Genomic DNA, 5,987 nt, shown 5'->3' with positions numbered 1-5,987 from the left:
AATGCCGTCTCTGCTAAAAATACAAAATTTAGCCAGGTGTGGTGGCAAGTGCCTGAAATCCCAGCTGCTTGGGAGGCTGAGCCAGGCAGAGGTTGCAGTGAGCTGAGATCGCACCATTGCACTTCAGCCTGGGTGACAGAGCGAGACTCCGTCTCCAAAATAAATAAATAAATAAATAAATAAATAAATAAATAAATAAATTAGTTAAAAAGAATAGAATGTTAATGTTTTCATCATCCTCAGAAATTCCCTTTTGTTTTTTCCTAGGCAATTTTTTTTTCTCCCAAGAGGCTATCTCTGCTCTGATTTTTTTTTCAACATATGTTACTTTTGCCTGGAATCATACAGCTGCATTATTTTATGTCCAGCCTGTCTCATTTTGCAGGGTTAGGAGAGTCATCCCGGGTCCATGCTTCAGTAGTTTGTTCCTTTGTACTGCTGAATAGTATCCTGTTGTATAAATGCCCTGCAATTCGTTCATCCATGTGGTTTTCTACTTTGGGCTATTATGACTAAAACGTCTATGAACAACTTTATATAATTTCTAATATTTAATTTCTTTATTAGCATTTAAGTGACACCTCTTTGCATTTTTTAGCGGTTACTCCAGGGATTGCAATATGCAATTTTTTTTTTCTTTTGAGATGGAGTCTCGCTCTGTCACCCAGGCTGGAGTGCAGTGGCACAATCTCGGCTCACTGCAAGCTCCACCTCCCAGGTTCACGCCATTCTCCTGCCTCACCCTCCCAAGTAGCTGCGACTACAGGTGCCTGCCACCACGCCCAACTGATTTTTTGTATTTTTAGCAGAGACAGGGTTTCACTGTGTTAGCCAGGATGGCCTCGATCTCCTGACCTTGTGATCCGCCGCCCACCTCAGCCCCCCAAAGTGCTGGGATTACAGGTGCGAGCTACCGCACCCGGCCGCAATATGCACTTTTAACATACCACAATCTATGTAGAGTTAATACTGTGCAATTTTAATCAATGTACATTATAAAAACCTTGCTATGAAACAATTTTATTGAACTCTTTCTATTTATCGTGCTACCATTATAAATTTAACATCTTCATGATTTGAATTCCACATTACAATGTTATAATTTTTGCTTTAAATAGTCACAAGTTGGCTGAGCAAGGTGGCTCATGCCTGTAATCCCAGCACTTTGGGAGGCCAAGGCGGGCAGATCACCTAAAGTCGGGAGTTTGAGACCAGCCTGGCCAATATGGTGAAACCCTGTCTCTACTAAAAATACAAAAAAATAGCCGAGTATCACGGCACATGCCTGTAATCCCAGCTACTCGGGAAACTGAGGTGAGAGAATCGCTTGAACCCGGGAGGCAGAGGTTGCAGTGAGCTGAGATCATGCCACTGCACTTTAGCCTGGGTGACCAAATGAGACTCTGTGTCCAGAAAAACAACAACAAAAAAAGTCATAAGTCTTTTCACAAAATTAAAAGAAAAATTAAATATCTGCCAGATATTTGGAGGCAGATACTTTGGAACTGTACAAATGCACACAGTTCCTATAACTCTTTAGTCACCATTTTTGAATTGTTCAGTGAATCTTGCTTACGATAATTACTACTGTGGTGTTCTAATGGTAATTTTATATCTGAATTATCTACCTATATTGATGAGTATTTTGGAATTCTGCAAGGAAAATTTTAAACTTCCTTCCTTCCTTCCATCCTTTATTCTTTCCTTCTTTATTTACCCAATCTTTTCTATCAATATGGACTCATGGATATTTATTTTATTCTGTGAGTTAGAGTTCAATGCTATCATGATTTCATTGTTCACATTGTTCCAGCTTGGGCCACTGGGAGGTCTGCCAAGTTATCTCGTTTTGACATCTGTCTTTTTTGAAAAGCACTTTTCAGCTTTCTGGCCCTACAAGAAACTCTACTCAACTTTTATTTTCCATTTTCAGCCCGAGAATTATCCATTTTTACAATCTTTGTTTCCTTTTATTAAAGAATGATATTAGAAATCAAGATCTAGAGAGCTAGGTGTGCTCATAGATACTGGGATATAACTGCTTCTGGGCCTCTCAGCAGACAGACTTTGAAACTGTGTATATAAATATAAACTCAAATATGCCCACATCTATCTATCTATCAATAGATCTATCTGTCCATCCATCCATCCATCCATCCACCCATCCATTCATCCATCCTGAATGTATGGACATGGCTTCATTCTGACATTTCCAACTCCAGTCCAGAACCACTAGTTTATTCTAACATGATTCCTTTGTTTATGTGTAATTGTTGTATGACTATACTGAGAAATGGGCACTAATTATCTACAAAATATATTCTAACATATAAAGTAGTTTCAGAATTACTAACCCATATTCTTGCAGGAAACAAATTTACCAACTAGATTCCAGTGTTTGTATACAAACTTGAGTCTTACAGCATTCAATCAAAACACTGCTTTCCAAAGTTACTTAGGTCAAGACTCTTTATCTCCACCCTTTTAAGGGTGGCTATACATTTGTAGTACAGTTAGACTCATTTATCTACTTGTATATTTTGAGATGGAGTCTTGCTGTGTCCCCCATGCTGGAGTGCAATGGCGTGATCTCGGCTTACTGCAGCCTCAGCCTCCAGGGTTCAAGTGATTCTCCTGCCTCAGACTCCCGAGTAGCTGGGATTACAGGCACTCACCACCACACCAGGCTAATTTTTATAGCTTTAGTAGATATAGGGTTTCACCGTGTTGGCCAGGCTGGTCTTGAACTCCTGACCTCAGGTGATCTGCCCGGCTTGGCCGCCCAAAGCACTGGGATTACAGGCATGAGCCATCACACCCAGCCTCTGAGTTGTATGCTTTATAATAAACGGGTAAACTTAAGTAAAATGTTTCCCTGAGTACTCTGAGAAGTTCTATCAAATTATTGGACATGAGGGCTTATGGGAGCCCCTGATTTATAGACAGTTGCTCAGTATAGATGGGCCCCAGAGATTGTGACTAGCATCTGCAGTGGGGGCAGTTGGTGGGACCGAGCCCTGAACTTGTGAGATCTGTGCTAACTCTGGGTGGTGACAGAATTTAATTGTTGAAGAACTAGTTTGTGTTGGAGAATTGGTTTGTATTCAGCAAGCTACACACATTTGCTGTCAGAAGTGTTGTCAGATAAAAGACATCACAGGCTGGGTGTGGTGCCTCACACTTGTAATCCCAGCACTTTGGGAGGCAAAGACAAGTGGATGGCTTGAGCTCAGGAGTCTTAGACCAGCCTGGGCAACACGGGAAACCCCATTTTTATTAACAATAGAGTGGCTGTGGTCCCAGCTACTCTGGAGGCTGTGGTCCCAGCTACTCTGGAATCCTGAGGGAGGATTGCTTGAGTCTGGGAAGCAGAGGTTGCAGTGAGTCCAGATTGCACCACTACATTCCAGCCTGGGTGACAGTGGGAGACCTTGTTTCAAAAGAAAAAAAAAAAAGGAAAGAAAGAAAAGAAAAGAGACATCACAGGTGAGAACCTTAAACTGACTCCAGGTGAGTTTGGCCACTGGTGAGAATCAAGTTTCTCTCACTCACCACTTAGAAATGAACCACCCTGGGCTCCATCTCCAAGGTCAGAGTGGTTACTAAGCTTGGGCCTGTGTTTAATCTAGAGTATGGGGTTCCTTATGAACTGTGGATGAAACAGGCTGTTTCCCTTTTTGTTTTGTTTTCTTTTTTTCTTTTCTTTTTTTTTTTTTTTTTGAGACAGAGTCTCGAATTCTTTCCCAGGCTGCAGTGCAGTGGGGTGATCTCGACTCACTGCAACCTCTGCCTCCCGGGTTCAGGCAATTCTCCTGCCTCAGCCTCCTGAGTAGCTGGGATTACAGGTGCCTGCGACCACACCCGGCTGATTTTTGTATTTTTAGTAGAGATGGGGTTTCACCATGTTGGCCAGGCTAGTTTCAAACTCCCGACCGCAGGTGATCCACCTGCCTTGGCCTTCCAAAGTGTTGAGATTACAGGCATGAGTAACACGCCTGGCTTTGTTTTCTTTATAAAAATCTTGCTGCAATGTAATTCCAGTTTGCCCAAGTATTTAAGAATTTTATTTCTTAATTTAAGTATATGAGTTTTATTTTCCTGGTTGAAAATCTAGCCAGGCACGGTGCCTCACACCTGCAATCCCAGCACTTTGGGAGGCCGAGGCAGGTGGATCACGAGGTCAGGAGTTCATGACAAGCCTGGCCAACATGGTGAAACTCCATCTCTACTAAAGATACAAAAAATTAGCCAGGCGTGGTGGCAGGCACCTGTAATCCCAGCTACTCGGGAGGCTGAGGCAGGAGAATCGCTTGAACCTGGGAGGCGGAGGTTAATTTCTAGCCACTTTTTACATCAGTCAGTCCAGATTCCACAGAGAAAGCAGCTTCAAGAAATGGTTACAAAGCTCAAGGGGGGAAGTGAGACATAACTGCTGCCTAGTTCCTGTGCCTGTGTGGGCCTAATAACTTAGAGGTAGTTTACATTCCTCAGATTAAAAAATTTCTGCCAGGTGCAGTGGCTCATGTCTGTAATCCCAGAACTTTGGGAGGCCGAGGCAAGTGGATTGCTTGAGCCCAGGAGTTTGCGGCAAACTTGGACAATGTATCAAAACCCTGTCTCTACTAAAAATACAAAAATTAGCTGTATGTGGTAGTGCATGCCTGTAGTCCCAGCTACTCAGGAGGCTGAGGCAGGAAGATCGCTTGAACCCAGGAGGTCAAGACTGCAGTAAGCTGTGATGATGCCACATAAAGATGGGAACAGCAGACACTGGAGACCACTGGGTTGGGGGAGGGAGTGGGCCAAGAGTTGAAAACCTACCTGTTGGGTACTATGCTCACTGCTTGGCTGATGGGATCAATCCTACCCTAAACCTCAACATCATGCAATACACCCATGTAACAAATCTGCACATGTAACCCTTGAACCTACAAGTTGAAGTTTTAATAAAATCAAATATTTCCTCTTTATGGATGCCCAGTCATAGTTGAACATTGTAGGTATCTAGAAGGATTCCATAATGAACTATGTTTATTCAAGACTTTTTAGGTTAATCTGTTTTTAAAGTTTTATTTTGCAATTTTGTATGTCAATATCTCATGCTTTAGGATAGGCTACCTCATTTTAGTTTTTTTTTTTTTTTTTTTTTTTTGAGACAGAGTCTTGCTCTGTCGCCCAGGCTGGAGTGCAGTGGCATGACCTCGGTTCACTGCAAGCTCCATCTCCCGGGTTCATGCCATTCTCCTTCCTCAGCCTCCCAAGTAGCTGGGACTACATGTGCCCGCCACCATTCCTGGCTAATTTTTTTCTATTTTCAATAGAGATGGGGTTTCACCATGTTAGCCAGGATGGTCTTGATCTCCTGACCTCATGATCTGCCCACCTTGGCCTCCCAAAGTGCTGGGATTACAGGCATGAGCCACCACGCCCAGCCAGGATAGGCTACCTCATTTTAGTTAATTGTGTTTTGTTTTGATTTATATATTTATAGTTCTGCATGGCAATATTCAACATCATACATTTTAAGCCAGTGTACAGCAAAAGTCAAATATGAATCAGTCATACGTCTATTGCCGCTATAATTATCTTTGTGTTTGTTTGCCTGTATAAATATTACCCACATTTTAAAAATAATTTGTATATAACTGTTATTTTGGTTGGTGATAGATGGTTATTTTCTCATGTGTCAGTGAGTAGTCATGGAAACTGTCTTTATTTCTACACCTGTTTATTGTTGAATATGTATTATCTTGGAGTGAGAGAAACATTTTGTGATTTGGAGGTATGTTTTGAAAAGCTTCCTAACTCTATTGATTGTATGTTTATTTATTTTTGTGAAAAATACACACCAAAATGTACAATCTTAAATACTTCAAATTATGTAGTTCAGTTTATATTATATATATTGACACTGTTAGCAACATATATGTAGAATGTTTTCTATTTTTATGTTATTTCATTGAGACAGAGTCTTACTCTGTTGCCCA

Source organism: Pongo abelii, chromosome 6, assembly GCF_028885655.2.
Source record: "Pongo abelii isolate AG06213 chromosome 6, NHGRI_mPonAbe1-v2.0_pri, whole genome shotgun sequence".
Lineage (NCBI taxonomy): Eukaryota > Metazoa > Chordata > Mammalia > Primates > Hominidae > Pongo > Pongo abelii.
This window is presented reverse-complemented; position numbering follows the sequence as displayed.